At 38.3% G+C, this 25,025-nt stretch overlaps 1 long non-coding RNA gene across 12 annotated transcripts in view; it reads left to right on the top strand.

Moving 5' to 3' along the window:
* The window catches only part of LOC140635552 (uncharacterized), a 107,655-nt gene that overhangs the window by 71,079 nt on the left and 11,551 nt on the right, over positions 1-25,025 (top strand). For 11 of the 12 annotated variants that reach the window (XR_012032883.1, XR_012032890.1, XR_012032880.1 and 8 more), the window contains 2 exons: positions 17,660-17,843; positions 19,516-19,571. This is a non-coding gene — a long non-coding RNA (uncharacterized lncRNA). The remainder of the gene's footprint in view (positions 1-17,659; positions 17,844-19,515; positions 19,572-25,025) is intronic. The other variant, XR_012032889.1, reaches the window with a different exon arrangement.

Here is a 25,025-nt window from a genome sequence, read left to right as displayed (position 1 = left end):
ATGAGATACTCCCTCACTACCAGAGGACTGATTTTGTTATTCTCCACAGACCTATGTAAACAATTGGTTGGAAAACAAATTCAACCCGGTTGTTTGTGTTACATTTGAATGTGTGCTTAGATGTAATGAGCTGGCTCGTGTATTGGTTTCTTTGTTCCCTGTGTTTATAAAGATGAAATTTATGAAGTGTTTGTGCATGTTCAATGAGGTGGTCAAAATGATAAATTTGATAAAGGAAAAAAGCACATGGAATAATCACCTTGTAGTCACAGGGCAGAGTAATGGGAAATAACTTGAAGATTTGCTCACACAATAGAGCGGTGACTACTTAAATTGGTCAGCAGGTGCCATCTGTCTTGGAGACAAGCAGTACAGGGATGCATTGTCTGTAGAGAATTGAAAAATCATCGCAAAGCCTGTAAAATTGGTTTGTTTATTAACATCACATATTCCAACAATTGTAGATCATTTCAGTGATAATATACATACTCCTCCCCCACAAGTGTGGACCCCCTGCAGCCCTCCCGCACCCCCCTTGTTATGGAGCTGCCATGGGGTGCTGCCTTAGCTGAAGAAGGTGCTACTCAGAGTTGGCAGACTCCAGCTTCCCTGCTGTTTCTTCCTGAGAAAAAATTGCAACAAGAGGGGAGACCTGAATAAAGTGAATGAGTTCATTGTTAATTGTAAGAATAAAGGATAACTCACAAAATGAGAATGCTCATAAAAATCCTGAAAAAAGTTGCCATTAATAGGCATATATACCTTAGTAGGCCTAGGTTTTTAGAAATATTCTGACATCAAGACAGAGAAAAAAATTTCCTCATCCAGCATCAGCCCACTTCAATTTAGTCTTATTTTCTGATGAGGATAGATTTAGTGTACCAATATTATTGTCCATGAGCCAAAAAGAAAAAAATTTATTTTTCATGATGGCAAGTTACTTAAAACACACACGCACAAATATATATGTTATATGTATATATATATATTTTAATTACCAATATAAGATAGACAACAAGATTCCCATGGGTAGCAAATAAATTCATTTTTTACAGAGAACCACTATAAGCTATAGCCCCATTCTTTCCTGATCTCCAGTTCAGGGATATTTCGATGAAAAATTTGAGCTGTATTTTTCCTGCATAAAACTTACCCTGTTGTCTTATAACAATTTATTCATGAGTATCTCCCTTTCACTAGATGACATGGACCAAATTACTTGTCTTTGTATAGTCAGCACATAGCTTTATAATGTCCATTCACCCCTCACCATCGTAAATCCTACAATTAGTCCCTGCCCAAAGAGTGGCATAGTCAGCCATATTTGGTGCAACATGACTGCTCCCTACCATAGTGCCCCCCAACATATATATATATATATATATATATATATATATATATATATATATATATTATATATATGCACAGGTATACACATATACACACATATGTATATACACTCATACAGACACACATAAAAAGTCAAATATTTCATCAGACATAACCACTAGCACATTGTTAAAATGTTTTTGTTTTTTTTTTTTTTTTAGTGATTTTTAATTATTTATTTGAAAGACAGGGAGAGCCACAAGTGGGAGGAGGGGGGAAGAGGGAGAGGGAGAAGCAGACTTCCTGTTGAGTAGGGAGCCTAGTGCAAGACTCAATTCCAGGACCCTGGGATCATGACCTGAGCTGAAGGCAGACGCCCAACCAACTGAGCCACCCAGGCACCTGGAATATTCTTATAGTTCTTTTGTGATGGATAAATTTAATTTGTTTAAGTAAAATTGTATGGCTCGATTATTAAATGTGAGGAGACATTCTATAAATTGGATTCTTAATACATGCTTCCAATCTTTTCTAGAATTACCTCCTACAGTGCTGATCCTGAAAATATAGAACTACAATTCCCAGCATCCCTTGAAACTAGGGCTCAGGATGTGACAGATTTGACTTATCTATTGTGTGAGACTTGATATCGAGGGAAACACATTGCATGTGGGCATCCATTCCACTGGCATGGTTCATGCTGGAGACAGTGTGGTTTTGCAGTGACAGTAGCAGTTTCCTTTCCTACTTGGGACACAAGCAGAATGGTTCTAAGTGCTGAGAGCTGTTCCTGGAAGCTGAGCCTACAGCCTGCACCTATGCACCTACCCTTTCAATGATATTTATAAACTTTCTATTAGTCTAGTGCAATCCATTCTGTTTAGACCAGCTAGAGTGGATCCTGTCTTTTGCAACTGGACTGTAAACAAAAAGCATGATTGTGTCTGTGTGTGTGTGTGTGTGTTGAATGAGAGTAATCTATTGTAAAATCAAGCTTATAAAATTCTAATAATAACAATCTAGCAAAATATCTAGGGATCAGACCTCAAATAACCTCTTCCCAAATGCAGCTTAACATGAAGATAAATGTTAAAAGCTTAGAAGCCTGTGGAATGACAGTCCACGTGCTAAAGTCTATTAGCTAAAAATGTATGTTTCCCAAGTTCATTTTATATTCATGTCTAAAAACTGGTTTCATTTGGGTTATTTGCCCAAAGCAATTAGAAGAGAATATGGCTGTTAAAGAAGAGCAGGCTAATAGCAAGATGCATTATCTAACTTCCTGACAATGAAGAATGAGCCAGGAGATTAAGACAAAATGTAAGAACAAAGAAAGCTTAGTTGTCTGGTCTATTAGTGTTGATCAAGAGAAGCTATGTTCCACAACAGCCTCAAGGACATCTCTAGCTTACAGTACAGCAAATGCTGATGCCCATGTAATGATGACTCTAAATCAAAAGGGAAAGTGTTAAATTGTGTTGACTTTTTGCTCATTAATAACAGGGAAGTCTGTGTGTTCTAATTTCCCAAGAAACCAGTTTCTTGCCCCCTACTTTCAGGTCAAAGCCTGTGGCAGGGGCCCAGGGAGTCTCCTTTGTGAGGGAGTCTTGCCTAACTTGTTCTACAGCACACGAGGGGGTGAAGAGTTGCCAGAGAGACTTCTGTGAGGCCACTGACCGCTTACTAGAGCATCAGTAGACCATTTTGGTTTTACATTTTATCTGTCACTTTGGCCTTGTCATCTGGGGAAGTGGCATTATGGAGCCCAAGAAATAGGAAAAAAGAGCAATGAGAAAAATTTGAATAGTTTCATTTGCTCCTCTTAGCTTACGGCATGGTTGGTGCTTACACAAGATAGAGACGTAAGATGAAAGTCAAGCTTCTCTGGGAAGAATGAAAGGAGAAGTCAAGGAAAGGGGGGAAAATATACTAAGTTTTGTATGCTTTAGATTCCAGGATCTTGATATTGAGGCAAAATGACTATAAACATCATTTTTATCTTTTTTCCAATTAGAAGAGGGTGTTATTATTATTATTATTATTATTATTATTATTACAATCTCCTTCCCTTACGGCAGAGCTTAAATCATGGACCCTCAGGAAAGAGAGAGAATTTGCCAATTCTGGAAAGACAGAGGGCAAGAAGTTTATAGAATTCTCTGGCCAGCTAAAACAAACAAACAAACATATGAATTATATGCTATAGAAAGAGATAGGGCTAAGGGACAATTACCAGAATTTCCCCAGGCAGTGACCCCAGAAACCAACCATGGAACATATGCTCTACATGCTCTAAACAATTATCTTCCAGGTCAACCATGTTTCACCTATGAAGTACTATGAGAGATTTTCTGGAGGTTGTCTCTAATCACTATGGTGACATGCCACCAGTGGGAACATAGAAAGTGTGGGCTATCTATCTACCTATCTATCCATCCATGTAATGGAATTTTATTCAGCTATGAGAAAGAAGGAAATCCTGCCACTTGCAACCACATAGATGGGGCTTGAGGACATTATGCTAGGTTAAAAAGTCAGAGAAAGCTAATTACTGTATGCTATCACTTATATGTGGAATCTGAAAAAACTGAACTAATAGAAACAGTTTGGAATTGTGGCCCCTGGGGATTGGAGGGTGTGAAAGGGGAGACATTGGTCATAGAGTACAAACTTCCAGTTATAAGAATAAGTTCTGGGGATCTCATATACAGCGTAGTATTTATAGTTAATAGTACCATATATTTGAAAGTTTCTGAGAGAATAGATCTTAAATGTCCTCACCACAAAAAAGGAATACTACCTTTTTTATATGATTCAGGCATCACCTAATGCTATGGTGGTAATCGTTTTGCAATTTATAAATGTATCAAATCAACATATTGTAGATCTTAAGTTTACACTATAACTTAATTTCATTATAATGTATGATTTGTCATTTGTATCTCAATAAAGCTGGGAAAAACCCAAAATTATCCTTTAAAAATGATTGATTGGAACTCATCGAAATAAAAAACTTCACCTCTTCAAAAATCACTATAAGAAAATGAAAATGCCACAGACTGAGAAAAATATTTGCAGTACATATATTTAACAAAAATTTGTTTCAAGACAACTTAAAGGGGAAAAAAGCTCTACAACTCAGTAATATGATTAACCCATAAAAATTGAAAAAAACTAAAGAGATACTTCACTAGAGAAAATATATAAATATACAGATGACCAATACACACACAAAGGAAATGCTTAACACTACTGCTCATCAGAGAAATGCAAATTAAAATCACAATGACAGCTGGGGTGGTCCAAAATTCCTCTCTCAAACAGCAATGTTTGAGCTGCGATCCACATAGTGTAAAGAACAGAAACACACTCCAATGTGGGAATAGGGAATTCCACTTGGAAGGACCACACAAGCCCTGATATAGGTATGAGTATGATGTGTTCAAAGTCCAAAAAGAAAGGAAGTGTGGCTCAGGTGGGGTGAGCAGAAGAAAAGAGGAAGAGAGAAATCATAGAGACTTACCTTCTTGTGATAAAGAGTCTGAATTTTTTTCTTACTACGATGGAAGCCACTGAAGGTTTTTAAACAGAGGAAATATGACTTCAGTTTCATTTTAATCAACATTAAAAAATAGATACATCATTCAGGGAGCTATGTGGAGATTGGACTATAAAGAGGTCATGGGTGGGAATAAAAAACTGAATTAGAGGCTGTTAAGATCAGTCAGGCATCAGATAATGGTGGTTTCCAAGAGGGCTGAAGTACTAGAGATGGTGAGTAGTTGGAGTCAGGCTAGTTTTGGGGACAGAATTGACTTGTTTATGAATTAAATGACAGTAAACGAAAGAATGGGACCATGATTTATTTGTAGGTTTTTAGCTGGAGCTACTAGGTAGATAATGTTGTTATTTACTGAAAGGATCTGCTTTGTAGTGAAAACATATCTTTTTAATCGTAAGTTTTGAGGTTTTTGTTAGACGTCCAATTGCAGTTCTTTTTTTTTTAATTAGTTGGAGAGCTAAAGAACTCTTTGTTTATATAGTTATTAGTGTTTGAATGATGAGCAGCCAGTAGAAAGAGAGAAAATGTATGAAACAAAGAAATAAAATATTGTAAGAGAAAAGTTCTTGAACTGGAAAGAAAAGGTAGAATCATTAGGAACAAAGCCACATTTTGCATTGTAACAAGAGAGAAAGGAGAGTTACGTACAGAACAAGGCAGACATTTGGGTTGGATGGGGAGAAGATGAGAAGATGAGATTATTGACATCTGCATCTATTTTTCTTCACTGAATTATTTTTTAAAGATTTTATTTTAAAGTAATCTTTATACTCAACGTGAAGCTTGAATTCACAACCCCAAGATCAAGAGTTACATGCTCCACTGACTGAGCCAGCCAGGCGTCCCTTTCCAATGAATTATTAATCAGCCATCAATTGATGAGAATGGGTGAGAATGGGTGTTGGTAGGGGGCAGATAGAGGAGAAGATGTGCAATAGACTTCTGAAAGAGTAAGAAAGTGAAGTTATTGCAGAATTACAGAGTAGATGGAAATATAAATATCCACATGAAATTTACAGTAACAAGAGTGAGGAACCTCTAGGTACACAGGTACAAGTGTGCAGTTGTCGGCCACAGCACATGGCTGATTGCATACTATCAACCATCCCAGTCTGACAGGGATTGAAGTGTTTCCCTAGATGCATGGATTTCTGTGTTAAAACAGGAAGTAAGTGGCACAGTCTGATCACATCCATGCACTTTCAAGGAGCTAAATTATCTTCTGATTTCCATGAATTCTGCCAAAGCAGCAGGGGTCTCCTGACCTAATCCTGAATTATCATCACCCTGGAAGACCATCTATGGGGTTGGATTGAGGTTTCACTTGGAGAGGTTCAAGTCTATCCAGGGAGGCTTGAGTCCTCAGGTCAGTGCTGAAACTCATACCATGGATAAATGGTGCCTCTACTGGCCTGAATACTCCAAGTCCCCACCTACTGAATGAACAACCTGTTATATACTTGCCATGGTGCCTGGTAACAGATTCCCAATAAATATTTGTTATTTTTTGGTTATGTTTCCCAGAAGCACACTTCCTTTTCTGTCAATACAACTGATAGTATCTGTAATGAATATATCCATCTCCACCCCAAAAATATGATTCTATGTCAAGGCAGTTGTTATTATCATGTTATTATTGATATTAAACTTAAACTTTTTCTAAGGGATCCCTTATGGTTCAGCGGTTTAGCGCCTGCCTTCGGCCCAGGGCATGATCCTGGAGACCGTGGGCTCCCTGCATGGAGCCTGCTTCTTCCTCTGCCTGTGTCTCTGCCTCTCTCTGTGTCTCTCATGAATAAATAAATAAAATCTTTTTTTAAAAAAACTCTTTTTCTGCCAAAACCGAAGGAGAAATTTATGTTAGCTACTGTTATAACTCTGTGCATTCAAATAATTGCAATGCCAATTTGAAAATATCAAATGTCATATAAATGGTAAGCAAGGTCAATAATAATGGGTTTGGGTTTATCGAAATGGCATGCAGCACATGAAGCACATGGATTAATTCTGTTTCAAATCTGAGAATGAATGGAAGGAGTTGAAAGAACTCAGTGGAAAAAGATAGAAGGTTCCCTACATTCTTCAATAAATATTTTCAACAAATCATTATAACATGAATTAACTTACAATGCAGTGAAAAATACTTCTATTGAGAGCATAGAGGAGCTAGTGAGTGAAAGCATTCAAATTAAATATGAGTTGGTGCAGCTTGGCTTAGGGAGAGTCAGAAATTTTAGAAAGATTCTTAAATCCTTAGAAGAGATCTTGGAAATATAGTTGAAGCCTCTTTATAGCTGAGGAAACTCTGACTCACACAATTGTATTCCTTCTGCTTCTAATTAGTCATGAATTTTTGATGTAGTCTCATGAATCTCATGACTTGTGAGAAGCACTGAGATCTTGAGAACTTATATAGAGTGAGGTGGTTAAGAGTTGTAGACAGGTAAGAAGGAAGGAACCTCAACATTGACTGGAGTTGGGGCGTTTCAGGAGCCGGTGGGATAAATACAGGTTGGAGAGGGGAGGTTTAGGATCATTTTCTGTGACATACTGTAGTCAATAGAAGACAGGACCCAAAACTTTCTGCCACATAGTGCCTTGTCAGGAGCAATTTCCTGGCTTCCTAACAGATAGAGCAAGCTGTCCTTTTCCCAACTATTACAGCAGTGGCTCTAAAGTAGGGTGTGTGGGGCATCTGGGAGCACAGTCAGTTGAGTGTCTAACTTTTGGTTTCTGCTCAGGTCATGACCTCGGGTCCAAGCCCCGTCCAGGCTCTGCACTCAGTGGGGAGTCTGCCTGAGGATTCTCTCTTTTTCCCTCTGCCCCTCCCCTTGCTTCTGCTCTCTCTCCCTCTAAAATAAATAAGTAAATCTTTTTGGAAAACTAAAAAATAAAGTAGGGTGTGCACAACCCTTATGATGCATTAGGGCACAGGAAGAAGAGATGGAGTTTGGTTTTTTGTTTTTTTTTTTTTGAGATGGAGCTTTTATAGAGAGAGATAATATACCAAAATTATTAAAAAATTAAGCCTTGCTAAATATTTTATATATGAACTGATGTTATGTAAATGAGTTACACATATTTCTTCTATAGAGACAGAAGTATTTCAAATGTTTAACAAAGCAAAATGTCCTAAAGAAAAACTCTTAACAAAACAAATGCAGTTCAGGGGTCCCTTCACTGTAAAGGTGACTTTTGAAAAATGAGTGAGAAAAACTAATTTTTAAGGGACACCTAGGTGGCTCAGCAGTTGAGGGTCTGCCTTCAGCTCAGGGTGTGATCCCCCGTTTGGGGATCAAGTCTCACATCGGGCTCCCTGCAGGGAGCCTGCTTCTCCCTCTGCCTATGTCTCTGCCTCTCTCTCTGTGTCTCTCATGAATAAATTTTAAAAATCTTTAAAAAAAAACCCAGAAACTAATTTTTAAGAGAAAAAACTTGTAAGATGATGAGAACACTTGAAAAACTGGTGTTGACAAATGTTTCCATTGTTTCAAAATTTTGTTACCTAAAACAATGCATATAATTTATAAGGCCTCTCATTTCTGCACATTTAAAACTTGGAATCCAAATTTTCCAACTTGTTAAACACAATCTTCCAAATGAAACATTCTCTAAGCAATATCATAATGCAGCACCTTCCAATTAGTCTGCTTGGAAACTGATTGACAGCCAGGAAGATGGAAATTCACTAAGAGAATTCCAAGAAAAACATGGACATAGTTAGAAAATGTGATTGAAAATAAATACCACCATTTACTCACCCAACAATACTCAGCTATTATTTGAATCTAGAAATCTGTGCAATATCTTTCCCAGCCATTAATACTGACTAATCAGATAAAGTATACAATAACATCTTCAGATTACTATGAAACGAATGTTTAATTAAAACAAGATGTTATAGTAAATCCAAATCATATGGCTCTCCTGAAGGGTGTAATTAATAATAAATAAAACTAGTAATAAATAAATTAAACATTTAAATAATCTTTTTATCTTCTTTCAAAACACTTTCAGATAGCTTATTTCATTTTCATCTCATTACTATTGATGAGAAAGTGAGACTTGAGTATCCCTAAGCCAATTTTACAGGTGATAAGAGACACACTGGGGGGTCCCTGGGTGGCTCAGTGGTTTAGCGCCTGCCTTGGGCCCAGGGCATGATCCTGGAGTCCCAGGTTCAAGTCCCACATCAGGCTTCCTGCATGGAGCCTGCTTCTCCCCTGCCTATGTCTCTGCCTCTCTCTCTCTTTCTCTTTCTTTCTCTGTGTCTCTCATGAATAAATAAATAAATAAATAAATAAATAAATAAATAAATAAATAAAATCTTAAAAAAAAAAAAAGAAGCACACTGGGAAAAGTCTTTTGAAACATTCTTTTCTCTATACTTTCACCCCAATCAGAGAAAACCCAATAGCCTAAAACATCCTTCTGAACTACCTTGAACCCCTATATTTATATTACATGGAACAACATGGCTGTAGCGTTCATTTCAGAGACGCAGAAATACTCAAGATTGCAAAAGACAGAATTACAAGACGAAAGAGATCTCACCTTACTAGAAAAGTGTGTCCTAAAAGCCCACCTTTGATGCTGTCAACCCTTTCAGCCGTCTGCCTCCAGGGGCAATTGGGCCAGGGAGGGAAAGGTCTTAGCATGTTTTTAGCAGATGGCGGGTAGGCACACAACCTCCTCCACCTGCCCCACTTGCCTCCCCTCCAGGGGCTCTCTCCTTCCAGCCCCAGCTCACAGGTCAGGTCTTTCGGGAAGCCTTTTTTCAAGGCCAGCTTGTATTAAAGGCTCTTCCTCTGAGCTCCTTGAGACAGTCACAGTACTGGTCATCCTCATCCATAGGCTCATGCCTTCTCTGTTCTCAGTGCCACGCTAGGGGGCTCCCCAGAACACAGAGTTGGGTATGCAGCAGTAGGCAATGTCCTTGCAGACTACCTGACTGGACCCATTCATTTGCATTGCCACTGGGGTTATGCTCATTGCTCCTGGGGTAGCTAAAGCATTTCAGGCTCTACAAACCAAATCTAGGATGTTCTCAGAGCCCAGTGTGATGGGGAGCTAATTATGTGAGTGAAAGCTTATTTGGGAATAGCAGCTGTGGGTCCAGTTATTCCTTTTGGACTCCCCAGGCTCAGTTGAACCCCTTAAAATAGCCTCTAAATCTTCTTACAAGTCTGAGGCAAGCAGAATTTTCTGCCTTGAGTTACAGAAAGCCAAAATCTCTCTTTGTCCTCCTTCATGTCCCAGCATGAAGCCTGAGGGTCAGACCTTGGCAGGCCCATGCCATCTCAGCATCTGACACAGAGGTCTGGCACTAGGTGTTCTGAGCATAAAACAGGACTGATTCAGATGCTGGGCTCTTCAGAAGCTGCCATCTGGATATGCTCCCCCTCAGAGAACAGTGCCATGCTCAGGAGTTGGTCTAAAAGGAGGGCTCCAGGTGCATCTGTGAGTAGCATCAACTCCTCTTTGGACACAGAAAGAGACCACCTGCTTTAAGAACATTAGCTGGGCACATACCATCATTGTTTGGCACAAATCTAGTGGTCATGTGCAGGTCACGTGAAAGCTGATAAGGTCCTGAGTAGGAGTCCAAGCTTCAAGGTCAAGGGGAGCAGATTCAAAGCAAGTACCATAGTGCTCACTCCCAAACACACCTGGCAAATGCTATAGGCTGCTCTCCTCCCTGCTGGAAAGTCCTCTCCGCTCTGTTTGTAGAATAAAATGAAATTAAACAGAACTGTGGATAAAGGGTAAGCATCAAACAAGAGCAATAGAAGGAAGACATTACTGAATGGAAATTTTAAAATAAAAAAAAAGTTTCTTTTACCTCAAGCCACACACACTTAGAATCATTTACATTTTGGCTTAAATCAATACATTAACAAATGAGCTATAACTTTAGAAAAAAAGAGGTATTTGCTCCTTTGAAGCTAGCTGCCAAGATTTGTTGACTCTTAGGCAAATACTAGGTTTTGCCTCAACTGACCTTATTTCAGACCCTAACCAGTGGATGCAATCTTGGTAACAGCTCTACCTGACTTGCATTATCCCTTTGTTTCTAAAGTTTTGCTGAACCTCTTCTTTACTATATATTGCTTTGAAGCCAGGAAATATAGACCAAAGCTATAAAGAAGTGTCTAATTTACTACCTAAGATCCTAGTCCCAAGTAACACAGGGACCTAGACAGAGATTCTCTCCTCCTCCTGACCCATGTCTGGCACGGAGTTCACCAGACCACTCACGGAGGGGGAACTGAGTGCACCCATACTCAGCCTTTCCCCGTTGTCAGCTAGTTCTGGCACCCCAGCTGTGACCCAGAAGTATGAACAGAACACAGTTAGATCTTCATCTCTGCGTTTCCCCCTCCACTTGCTGATGCTTAAAAAAATTGCCAGAATACAGTCATTAATGGTTTTACATAATCATGTGTGTTACTATATTAAGCTTAGCCAATAGGGAGGGAGAAGAAATAAAAGCGTGTGCTAATTAACACACTCTGCACAATAGCCTTGGCAACTAATTGCATAGAACACTGCCCTGATTTGTTGATTATACTGATTCATTCTCTCAAAGAGGTTTCTCTTAATGCAGGGGGCAGGTTGAGTCCAAATCCTCCATATTTCGACTCTGCAGCCTCCCAGCATCCATGTCTCCTCATTGTCTCAGGCTGTGTACAATAATATCTTTCATTCAAAACCAAGTTGTCTCTGCCAACTTGTCACTTTCCACCTCCCGTTGGTGAGCCAAGCCCCCCACCCCCACCCCCAACACCCATGATGTGTGCATAGAGAACCAACAGTATTATGCTGTCTCCTTCATAGCCTCCAGGGCAGCAGGTGAGCCACTGGGACTGTTAGTAACCAGATATCTTCATCATTTATTTGGAGATGTCCTCTCACTCTGCTCAGTAACACGGAGAGGCAGAGAGAATACGATGATAATTAAGTTTTATTTTTAGCATTTGTCTATACTATCAGATTGTCCTTCCATGAGCAACACAACTACTGAACAGGAACAATAGAGAAAAAAAATCTAAGTAGTTTTAGATGAAAATATTTTAAATTATTTCAAGACAAGATAAAGCTGATGAGGTGGGCAGAGGCACCAAATCTTTTGAGCCAAAGCTGCAGCTAGAACAACACACACACACAGAAGAGTGTTGTGACGGCCTGGCAAATGCTTCTAGGAAAACTCAAGAGTCTGCTGTGTGTGTGGGTGACACACACAGGAGTGCTGAGACAGAAGTGTAGCATAAAAGTTAATACTCTCAGGATCTGACCCAACAGGCACACCCAAAGACACAGTTTCAGGACTGGCTTTTATCCCCAGTCCCACGCTGATCTGCAGCTCCCTGCATCTAGCCTGATCATTATCAACCTCCTACCACTCACCTTTCAAGGCCCAGAATGGATCTAATTTCTAATTTCTTTCCTCAATGCACCCAGACTTCAGTTACCACCAATTCATCTGAGGTCCCAGAGAGTCCATCATTCTTAACTGCACATTTGGTTCATCTTTGTGTCTGGTGTTCTTCATGTGTGTCCGTGCACACACGTGTGTGCACGCACACATGAGAGCACATGCTTACACCTATACATTTCCTATCCATGCATTTATTTCATCTGCACATATTTTTAATATCTATTATGTGCAATGCAGAACACACAATAGAAAATAAGAAGGGCTTGGCCTTGATAGGAGAGAATCATAAAAGGAAATACATGCTTTCAATACAGTATTATAAACGATCTGACAAGATACAGACAACATTCTGTGAAAAACACAAGTCAAAGATCTAGTGCCTCTCTGGCTTAGTCAGAGAAGCATGTGACTCTTGATCTCGGGGATTGTGAGTTCCAACCTCACGCTTAGTGTAGAGATTACTCTTAAAAAAAAAAAAAAAAAGATCTACTCTAAAAGGATAAGACTGTTTTCTGGGAAAAGTGAAATTTATGCTGAAATGTGCATTACCCAAAGGAAAAAAAAAATTCTCCATACTGAACTGATATGTGATTTTGACCTACTGTGGACTCTCTAACCAATGGAAGAATAAGCATCTTTTTTAGATTCAGCTATTCCTTTCCTGAGCCCAGCCATCAGCATACGGTGAAAAGTTTCTATATAAGTGATAGGTTTTTGCTAGGAAACCCTCAAACTAGCACATTTAATTCTCCTCCACCAGTTTGTTACATTAGTTTGTAGCCATAAAACTAACTTTCTGTGCGTTCAGCATGTTTTAAAATTATGTAGTTTTGCTTCTGTCCATGTGTATTAAGATGAAAGCTCTGGCTATACCTCCATTTATTTGCTTCCTATGGTTTTAAAATAAAGATTTGGATACATAAAATGTGATACCCAATCAATAGGCTCTTGGATCCCTTCCAGTAAAAAAGCTTTCAACAGTTCCTCCCACTCTATGGGCTCATGTTCAAAGTAAAGCGAGATCACCAGAATCTTTAGTTTTGTTTCCAGTTCATAAATTTGGAATTGAACCCCAACACAGCATATCCCAATTTTCACAATGCTTTCCAAAATCTGATCTTTGAATAAAATCCTGATACAAATATACAGTGAATCAAAATGGATTAATCAAGAACACATTTATGTTTTACTCCCCTAGATAAAGTACATATGGGCTATAGTTAAACCCAAGTGGGGTTTGCCTCGTGGTAGGCCCAGGTTCAAATTCTCTAGCACATATATGCTACTTCATACGTAGATTGATTCTTCCTCTAGGAATGGATTCTGAGAATCAATAGTAACTTTAAAAGGACAACAGGGTAATACAACATGCACAAATCCATCTGATTATAAGTGTCTAAAAAAGGCCATACACTGGATAGTGTAATTAGTATACATGAATGAGTCTACATATCAGCATTCTGGTCTAAACATCAGAAAACCACAATGTAAGCTGGGAGGTCCTACTCAGCAGCTTTGTGACCTAGCCAAATTACTGCACTGTGCTAAGCCTCAGATTATTTGCCTGTAGGAAAGCCACTGGAATGAGAGAGCTGACTCTGACTACTTAATTTTAAAGCTTTGGACAAAAACGAAGCTACTGTGTTATGGCCTTTTTCTCTGATTTACTGACCATGTTAGCTCTACTCCATGTCTTCCATGGTAAGAGAAACAAAAAAAAAATTACATGAAGAGATCAATGATTTTGAAATTTATTTTTTAAAGATTTATTTTATTTTATTTATTTTAAAGAGAGTGTGTGAATGATGGGAGGGGCAAAGGAAGAGGGAGAGAGAGAGAGAATCTTGATCAGACTCCATGCTGAGTGCAGAGCCCAACTTGGGGCTCAATCCCATGACCCTGAGATCATAACTTGAGCCACAATCAAGAGTCAGATGCTTAACCTACTGAGCCACTCAGATGCCCCAATGATTTTGAAATTTAACAGAAATATCATCCCATGAGTTATTTGCTGTATGGCCTTTTGCTTTGAGTGGAGAAATGTGGTCAAATGTTATAGTCTTTCAGGCTACAACAGGCTCAGGAAGAGGTAAAGGGATTTGACCTCAAGCCTTTTATTCAGCAAATATTTATAGCCACAGGTGTCCTGTGTACCAGGCACTCTTCTGGAAGAGAACAAAACAAACCCAAAACTCTCCTCTCATGAAGCTGACCATCTGATAGAGGAGGAATTGACAAGTAAGAAAAATAAATTAGAGGTTAGATAGTAGTAAGTGATAAAGCCAACCACGTGATGGATCCAATATGAAAGACAAAGAAAGGAAGGAATAAAAGATGATCCATCCCTTTGTTTGCCTGATTTGTATGTATGTATGTTTTGGGCTTGAGTGAGTGGTGAGATGATAGCTACTGAGTGAGAGAAAAAGAAGTGGGGGCAGAGGGAGTACAAAGTAGTGGCGGGCAGAATTCATTATTCTGTTTGTGGAATACTGAGTTTGAAATACTTATTGAACATCCACATGTTGATATCAAATACACAGTTGAACATGAGTCTGGAGTTTTGGGGGAGAAGTGAGGAATTGGGAATCATGGCCCTCCAAGTGGTTTTTAAGGCACTAAATCTGGAGAGAGAGAAGGTATAAGCAGCCAAGAGGATTGGGGATTAAACTGTGAGGCTACCCACCATTTAGAAGTTAGGTGGAGGAGATAGAGTCAGCACAGAAGACTAAGAATCATCAGCCAAAATTGTAGGAAGAGAATTAAGAAAATGTGGTGATTTGAAGCCAACCAAAAAGAGTTCCTCAAAAAGAAGCAAATGTTCACATGTGTAAAATACTACTGAAGAGGGTGGGTAGATAAGGACAGGTAAGTGTCCCCTGGATTTGGCACCAGGAGAATCACGGGAGACTTCCCAAACACAGCGTTAGCTGAATGTTGGGAAGAGAAACCAGATTGGAATGAGCTGAAAGAATGAGTAGAGGGTAATGAAACAGAGACTCACAGTCTAGTCTACTTCAAGGAGTTTTGTTGAGGTCAGCAGGAAAAATGACTCAGTAGATGACAAAGTAAGTGAGGCCAAGGCAGACAGTGGATGGTATTCATGTACTAAAAGGACGATCCAGCAGAAGGACTGGTTGCATAGAGAAACTTAAAACTCATGATCAAAGACTCTTCAGAGATCACAGAGCATAAAAGTGGAGAAATCTTCCACAGTAAGGTGATGGGAGAGAAAGGCATGTACACACCTGGATATTCTGCATACTTGGGGGGTGGAAAGATAGTTGTAATGTCTTTTGTCTTATTAGTGAAGCAGAAAGCAAGATTGTCAACAGGGAGTTGGGGCAGGAGTGGAAGAGAAGGGATGCGGGAGGTGTGAGGTGAGAGTATCAGTTATGAGATCACATCTCTGGAGATGAGAGAGGGAACTACCAAGGGCAACAGCAGGACGCAGGACACAGCTGCTCGAGTGCTCAAGTTTGGGCTGCATCTTCACACCAGCAGCAGCTCTTGACTCAGTGCGCTAGAAGAAGTGCTCATCAGAGCAGGCATACCTGGCATTGAGCACACACCCAGTGATGACCACTGAGTAAAGGAACGGATGCTTGGTCTGGAATGGAGCCAATCCAGAGCCTGACAGACTGAAGTCATCTTATGTGGGGGTCCTCCTCACCACAATGGTGGAGGACATGGGTATGGAGAGGGCCTTGAAGCAGAAGGCCAGGAAATCAGAAGGCCACAGTGATAAGTGGTAGGTTCATGGGGCCCTTGGATACTGAGGGTTTTGGAAGAGGGGGAAAATTATACATGGGTATGAGGTATAAAAAGCAAAATGGCCTCCAGTTGAGAAAGCAGCAGGTAAAGGGGAGTCATTAGAGGCTATCTCATGCAAGGAGTTTGAGGGAATGTTCTGGTCACACAACTGGACATGGTGGCTGCAGGCCCTGAGTTCAGGTCTTTTTACTGAATTCTGTTTGCTATTGGTAAATAAATGTACTCTCTCTTTTTGGCTTTTAGATTTCATGTTTTTGTGATATTCCTGGAGATAAGTGGGAAATTACTAAAGATGGTCCTGAAAAATTTCTAAGGCATATATGAGATTTAGATTTTAATTGCTTTCTGATAATATATACATTTATGTTCTTTTATTAGAACTATAAATAGAAATAAGTCTAAACTGGATAGTTAATTTCATTTTGACTAATCTGATTTTGATTTAATGAAAAGTATCTGGAAGGTCAAATATTTGTACCTTCCCCTCTATTTCTTTTCATCTTTTAATCAGGTTAACCCTCTACTTAGTCACTGATAGTGAATCCTTCTGACATCATCAGCAGTTCTGGGTCATTTTACCTATCCTAACATCATCATTTTTCTTAAGTCCATATCTTAATCCTTTTTAGAACATCTGGAACAAATTCTCCCAATATGATACAGTGTTAAGGATTTAACGGGCTAAAGTATTGGAAATATATGTTCACACACACAGATTCCCACATTTGCCACTTACTGGCAGTGTGACCGTGGCCTGATTTCTTACCTGCTCAACTGTTTGGTAAAATGAAGACAACAAAAGTTCTAAACCATAGGATAGTTGTGGGAACTAATTAGGAAAATGCATATGTAGAGGTTAGCACACAGTTTGAGTCATGGTAAGAACTCAGGAAATGCTATTTCTCATGTGTACTACATATGTACTGCCCAGTAAGTTCATGCATGCATATACACCTAAGAAGGATAAACTTCTCTGGAATTACAGATGTATAGGTGAATGTTCTTTCTGAGAACCCCCCTGTCTTCCTTCAAAATGCTCTTCACAGGGCATCTGGGTGGCTCAGCTGGTGAAGCGTCTGCTGTCTTCTGCTCAGGTCATGATCCCAGGGTCTGGAATCCAGCCCTATGTTGGGCTCTCTGCTCAACGGGGAGTCTGCTTTTCCCTCTCCCTCTGCTGCTCCCTCTGCTCCATCTCTCTCTCTCTCTCTCTCTCAGTCAAATAAACAAAATCTTCAAAAAATAGTGGTTTCCTACATTCAGAATATCAGCTCTTTGATGTCTCATCTTTTCTCAGGTTTTATCAAACCTCTTTTTCTTTCTTTCCTCTAGTCCCTAGGATTCTTGTCCTTTGACTTTTAACCATTTCAAAACTGAAATAAAATACTGTTGGAACTAACATGATCCCAAAAAGCAGTGTTTAACACTAATATTGTTTCTTTTAAATGAACCACTTAATGCCTCAGCTGAGGTTGACAATCAGTTTCTCTGTTTTCCCCGACACTCCTTGGTGACAACGGTCACCTAATTAAGTGTCTTTCTTTGTCATGTGTCTCACACAGCAGCTCAGACAGAAAATGAATGATTCTGGGGAAAAGAAAGCTGGACTCTAAGATCCTCTCAAAGGCGATGTGACCAGATGAGAGATCCCCTCACCAGAATGTGCCAACCTGAGATTAAACTTCAAACTCGCTGTTCTGACATTTCCTTCTATGAGAACATCATCTTACCTGGATTCTGTCAATGGTGAGCAGATAAAAGTATTCCCTTAAATTATGGGCATTTCCAAGTAATTGGAAAAGGAAAGGCGGAGTGAAGAGAACTTACTTAGGACATGACACTGAGCTCTATTTTCAGCTGGTAAAAGTAAGGTGACTCCAAGTATTGCTATTTCAGAAGGAATTGGGATTCTTTTCACTTTAGCCTCTGCTGAGGGTCCCTTGCCACAGTCAACAAAAGTCTGTACATGAAGAATTCCTGTGCCCTGAGCTGTCAGGTAGGAAGGGTACTGGACTAGGGACAGACTTCTGATTTAGATGAGGTGAAGTAAAGCAGAGGGGAAGGAAAGGCCCACTGGCCTCCTAGATTTTTCCCCCCTAAATCCAAATCAGATTAAAAGGAATTTGATTATTCAAATTCAAAATAATTTAGATGATTCAAATGCAAAATTCCTTTTGATTCAAAATCAAAAGGAAAATGATTATTTCTGTTTTGGCATCTATTTATAATGCTAAAAAGAAAGAAAAGGAGCGAGTGAGCATAAGTATCTATTTTATCAAAAAGCAGTTAAGATACTATTAACTTTATGAGGAAAGAAATGTTATGGAGATCCAGTGTTATTTTCTATAACATTAGTAGGGAGAACTAGATATCAGGAAAAATCCTAAAATTGCCCTTCTTTATGAAAAATTGGGATAATAAGACCTGCCTTGACAATAGAATCAATGGGATAATGTGTGTGAAGACAAAACTGGAAACTATTGGTCAAATGTGAATTCCTCTTATTATTCTCACTGTACCACAGTGAGGTTAAGTGAAGGTTAAGTGAATTGTCTGAGATAACACCACTAGTACAAGGTATTTCCCAAAAAGAGCTTAACTCATAATAGAAAATAAGAATATATTTAATGTATAAATGCATGAGCTGGGGTTCAAACCCCAGCTGTCTGGCCCAGGACCTGGGAGCTTAATGACCACACTCTGCTGTGCTGCATTTGCCACCAAAGATAAATTCAAAGTTAACTGTGGAGAAGAGATGGAGATTTTCCGTGAGATTAGTACTAATTAAATCTAGAATAAGGGAAACAGAGAGCATTCTGTTAAGTAAGCTGTGAGGAGCTATCCTACTGGAGAAATTTTTGGAATGATATAATTTTCATGTGTTGAATACTTTTGAGAGGTTGGATAATTCCAAAATTTTCCCATGCTTCACATATTGTGGTACAGCGAATGCTCCTCCTTGCCCTAGAAAAGGGAGCAAGGGGGACCAGATCAAACTACAGTTATTTTCTACAAATACAGTAACCTATCCCTATGAGGGGGTAATACATTTACAAGATGGAAAACAATGCCAGAGGCTGTGCCCAGACAGGAGAGACCAAGGTAATGGCATAGCTGATAAAGAACAATTAAAGGAAGTTTCATCTGACTCCCAAAGCTCATACCAAACTTGCTGAAAAGACCAATATGATCTTTCTCCTCCCTCCACAGTGCTTACACACACAGTCTGTTCCCATGCCAGGGGCATAAGATCCTGAAAGCTGACCTCTCCCCAGGGAATCAGCCAATTGCTTTGAACCCAGTCCAAATTAAACCCTTTCTGGCCTCAGGTTCTTCTGAGAATAAAAACGTCTAGCAGCTTAACTTTCTGTTAGCCTGTTAACTATACTTTGCTAAACATTTATTTTTAAAACAACAGGTCTTTTGCTTACTGCCAAAGTAAAGCACTGCAGAACATTTGGAAACTATTGAAAAGTAAGTATAATGTCATTACTTGAAATCAACTACCATGGTGTATTTCTTTCATATGTGTATCTATGTGTATAATACCAATTTTATATTTAATATATATCTATCATGTCTATATCATTTGTTTCATAAATTTAAAAAACAAGGAATGTGTAAGTGGCTCAGTCACTTGAGCTTCCAACCCGTAATTTGGCTCAGGTTATGATCTCATGGGTCATGAGATCAGGCCTCATGGCTGGGTTTTGCACTCAGCAGGGAGTCTGTTAGGGATTCTCTCCCTCTGCCCCCCCCCCATTCACACTCATGCTCTCCCTCTCTCTAAAGTAAATAAATCTTTAAAAAAATTTTAAATTTCTGTTTAATATAATATCTTCTAAATTTAGTATGATACTGGAAGTACATTCCTATGTGATGAAATAGCTTAAAACATGGATTTCTTCAGGCTGTAATGGAATAGACCATATCAAATCAACCTTTTTCAGAAAGCAATTACAGAAACTGGATAAAATATCAGAAATACATCTAGACAGAGCATTGGAGAAGGACCTAGAGGGACTGGAATCCTAGAGAGAAGGGAACTGCATTGTTATAAGATCAATGTTTCTCCTGTGTTCCCCCTTAAAGTGTCTATCTCTATTCCTAAGCACTTCAGGAGACATAGGGCAAACAAACAAGGGGTTGAGGGGTGGCAAAAATGACTATGTTCCAGAATTCAAAGGGTCAAGAAAAAAGAAAGATGAGAAAAGAAAAATGTACTATGCATTTTGGCCTCTGAGTGAGAGGCCAAAGGGTCAATATGGAGGTAGCTGATAAAAACACCCAAGCTAAGAACACTTGGGTTTCCAATATTGTTAGGAGAAATAAAAAGAAGAGTTCAGAAACCCCTAAGGAGGAGTCCAAGTAAACACACGAGCCTCCATTGAGATGAAGGAATAGCTTCATCTCAAGGGAAAAAAGCAAACCAGTAAAAGATCAGCCATCACCAAAACTAAAAGCCAGTCTCAAACCATCCAAATGTCCGATATTGCCAAGTTCTTCTGGCCTTACTCAGACTGCTTACCAGGAGAAAATTAATTTCTACACCAAGAACAAAGTAGACAGAATCTCTAAAATTGTGTTATGATTGTGTTAAAATATGTTACAACCTTGAAAAATTACCAGTTTTACCAGATTGGACTAAATAGATAAAAATGATGAAAAGTGACAACCATGGAATTATCAAAAACAGACTTTAAAATAATTTTAATGAATATGTTTGACAAATTAGATGACAAGAAATGAAGTTTTGGAAGATAATTAGAAACTATAAAAAAGGATTCAGTGGAAATTCTATATCAGAAAAGCATAACATTGTAATTAGGAACACAACAAATACATTTAAAAGTAACTAGACACAGTGGGAAGGAGGATTAGTTATCTGGAAAATAGCACAGAGAAGAGCAACATGGAAAGTACAGAGAATAGCATACCAGGAACATGAGACAATAGGAAAAGATAATATGCATGAAACTAGAATCCTGGAATGTGAGTAGGAGAATGGGTAAAGCAACATTCTAAGAGAAAATGGCCAAAAATTCTTATAAATGGATGAAATATATCAAACAGATTTAGGAAGTGTTACAAAAACTGAATAGTATACATAAAAAGAAAACTAGACCAGGGCACTTTTTACTAACACTGCTGAAACTAAAGAAAAGAAAAAAATTTTAAGCCAGCCAGAAAAAAAACCATATAACTTTACAAAGAACAATAATATTGAGGCTGAATTCTCAAAGCAAAATTATGGAATCAAAGAAAATTGAGTAATATCTTTAAAATCCCAGAAGAAAGACATTGCCTTTCTGGAATTTAATATCCAGAGGAAATATCCTGGATAAATTAAAGTAAAATAACCACATTTAAGACAGACAAAAACTGGGACACCTTGGTGGCTCAGTGGTTGGCATCTGCCTTTGGCTCAGGGTGCGATCCCAGGGTCCTGGGATCAAATCCCACATCAGGCTCCCTGCTGACAGCCTGCTTCTCCCTCTGCCTATGTCTCTGCCTCTCTCTGTGTCTCTCATGAATAAATAAATAAAATCTTATAAAAGCATTCTCTTTGTCTTTAAAAAAAAACAAAAACTGAAAAAAAGATGTGTTGTGAGTGAACGTATATTTGAAGAGAAACTAAAGAGAAGTTTTTGGGAAGACGTAAAAATTGATCCTTTAAACACAAAAATTCAGAAGGGAATAAAAATCAAAGATGTAAAATGTGAGTAAGTATGGATTAACAATGACTGTAAAAAGGATTAATAATGCTTTGTAGGATTCTAAATGTATATATAATTTAAATGATGACAAAAATAGTGAAAAGAGAAAGAGGAGGATAAATGAAATTATAAGGTTTTCCATTGTCTGGAAAATGGTAAAAATGCTAATTGACAGTGGATTAAATGAAGAGGAAGCTACATGTTTTAATATTTAGGATTACCACTAAAAGAAAATGCAATGATAATTTTAAAAATTATTAACACCAAGTAATTTTTTAAAAGAAAGGAGTAAAAGGGGATCCCTGGGTGGCGCAGCGGTTTGGCGCCTGCCTTTGGCCCAGGGCGCGATCCTGGAGACCCGGGATCGAATCCCGAGTCGGGCTCCCGGTGCATGGAGCCTGCTTCTCCCTCTGCCTGTCTCTGCCTCTCTCTCTCTCTCTGTGTGACTATCATAAATAAATAAAAATTAAAAAAAATAAAATCTTTAAAAAAAAAAAGAAAGAAAGGAGTAAAAGGGAAAGCAAAACGGATCAGGCAAGTAGAAAACAAATAGTGATTTGTTAGCTATAAATACAACTATGCAAGGAATTGCATAAAATATTAAATGTTCTACCTATGGTAAGTAAAAAACCATCAGACTGAAGCAAAGCAAAGCAAAGTCTGTGCTGCTTATAAGAGATACATCTTAAATGTAAGACACATAGAAGTTAAAAGTAAAGGGATAGAAAAAATATACCACACAAACACTAACCAAAAGAAAATTGGGGTATAGCAATATAAATATTGAGCAAAGAAGACTTTGGACAAGAGCATTACAGGAAATAATAGGAGCATTTTGCAATGATAAAAAGTTAATTACACCAATAGTAACATATAATGATTCTATATTTTATGCATCTAATAACATTGCTTCAAAATACATAAATGAAACCCCACCTAGTAAAAGGAGAATTAAACAAATCCACAGAGTGAGGGATTTTATAAGAGATTTATCTTGTTAATAGATCAGAAGACTCAGTATTATTAAGATGTCATTTCTTTTCACATTGATTTATAGATTCAATACAATCCTAGGCAAAATCCCAGTGAGGCTTTTTGGGTGGAAATTGAGAAGCAATGTTAAACTGAATAGGAAAAAATCAAAACAGTGGAAATACCCAAAAACAACTTTGGAAAAATAAAAATCCAAAAAAGAAGTTTAGAAAGATTGCTTTAGTTTAATTAAAGACTTTCTGTAATCCAAGTAAATAGGACAATAGATTTGCCTAAAGATAGACACAAACAATCAATGGAACACAAGAAAGACCCCAGAAATGAGCCCCACCCCATTTCCTCATACCATATATAAAAATAAACTTGAAATCAATTGTAGACCTAACTATAAAATTTCTAAGTATAAAATATCTACTGGAAATCACTGGATAAAATCTTTGTGACCTCAAGGTAGGCAAAGATCTCTTAGGAAAGACAGCGCAGTTCATAAAAGGGAAGTATCTTTGAAAAATATTCTTAAGGGGGTGCCTGGTAGCTCAGTGTGTTAAGTGTCTGTCTTTGGCTCAGTCATGATCCCAGATTCCCAGGATTGAGCCCCACATCAGGCTCCCCACTCAGCAGGGAGTCTGCTTCTCCCTCTGACCCTACCCTGACACACGCTCTCTCTCTCCCTCAAATAAATAAATCAAATCTTAAAAAAAAAAAAAAAAAGAAAAGAAATAAAGATACTATTAAGAAAATAAAAAGGCAAGCCACAGATCAAGTCCCACCTCAGGCACCCACAGGGAGCCTGCTTCTCCTTCTGCTTATGTCTCTGCCTCTCTCTGTGTGTCTCTCATGAATAAATGAATAAAATATTTAAGAAAAAGATATGTATTGAAAATAAGTAAATCTTACAATTTAATAAGTCAAACAACAGTAAAAATAGTTCAAAATACCAAATAGGCACTACAATAAAGAAGGCAGGCAGGTAACAAAGCATACTAAGATGCATACGTATTTATTAGTTATGAAAGACATACGAAGCAAATCCACTGTGAGATGCTAAAAGCTGTCTAGAACAAGCATGTTTTACCCCTGTATGAATAAGAAAATCCATAAAATAAATAGGAACAAACTACTGATACTTGGAGTAACATGAATCAATCCCCAAAAGCATTATGGTTAGTGTAAAAAGTAATACACAAAAGGTCACACATTGTATGATCCCATTTACATAACATACTGAAAAGGCAAAAAATACACAAAGATGAGTGGTTGAGAAGGGCTGGATGGGAGACAAGCTACAGAGGGCAGGAAGGAACTTTCTGAGGGGATGGAAATATTTTACACATTGGTTTTGGTGGTGGTTAGGGTAGTTACATAACTGTATATATTTGTCAAAACTCATCAAATGGCACACATAAAGTGTGAATTTTACTGCATGTAAATTATTATACACTTTTCTTTTTTAAAAAAAAAAGTAGCTTATGGGATACAGATATAGACAAAATTGTGCCTAGAGGGATATTTATAGTTTCAGATCCACATATTAGAGGAGAAATTAAGTTCTAGAAACTTCTCTCAAGAAACTAGAAAAAGTGAGCAGATTAAATCCCAAGATGTAGAAGGAAAGACAGTGTGACATAACACTGAGTACAGTGTACAGACAATAGGCCCTGGTAGAGCTCAGAGTCCAGAAACGGCCCCCAACCTAAGAGTGCCTGAGAGAGGCCATGGTAAAGAAAGTATCTTCTATTTGATTGTTGGTGTCTGGTCAGTTGGATAAACAGAAATTTTTTCAATGATTTTTGGTCTCTATCTCACACTATTTACAAATATCAATTACGGGAAGATTATAGATCCATAGAAGATTCAAGATAAAACAAAGTCTCTAGAAAATGAGAGAATATCTTCATGACCTTGGAGTGGGCAAATATTAAATAGGAAAAGTATGTTCACTGTAAAAATATTGAGAAATTGGACTTTATTAAAATTAAAAACTTGGATTTATCAAGACACACAATTAAGACAGTGAAAAGGAAGCCCACAAAATTGGAGGAAACACTTGCTACACACACACACACACACACACACACACACACGATAAAATAATCTTTTCCAGGATGAGCACAGAACTCTTACAATTCAATAAGAGAAAGAGAAACAGCCTAATAAAGATGGCAAGAGACCTGGACAGGAGATTTAGTGAAAAATGCTAAAATGGTCAATAAATATA

The sequence above is a fragment of the Canis lupus genome, chromosome 6 (genome assembly GCF_048164855.1).
Source record: "Canis lupus baileyi chromosome 6, mCanLup2.hap1, whole genome shotgun sequence".
Lineage (NCBI taxonomy): Eukaryota > Metazoa > Chordata > Mammalia > Carnivora > Canidae > Canis > Canis lupus.
Note: the sequence above shows the minus strand (reverse complement) of the source record. Positions and strands in the feature narration are given on the sequence as shown.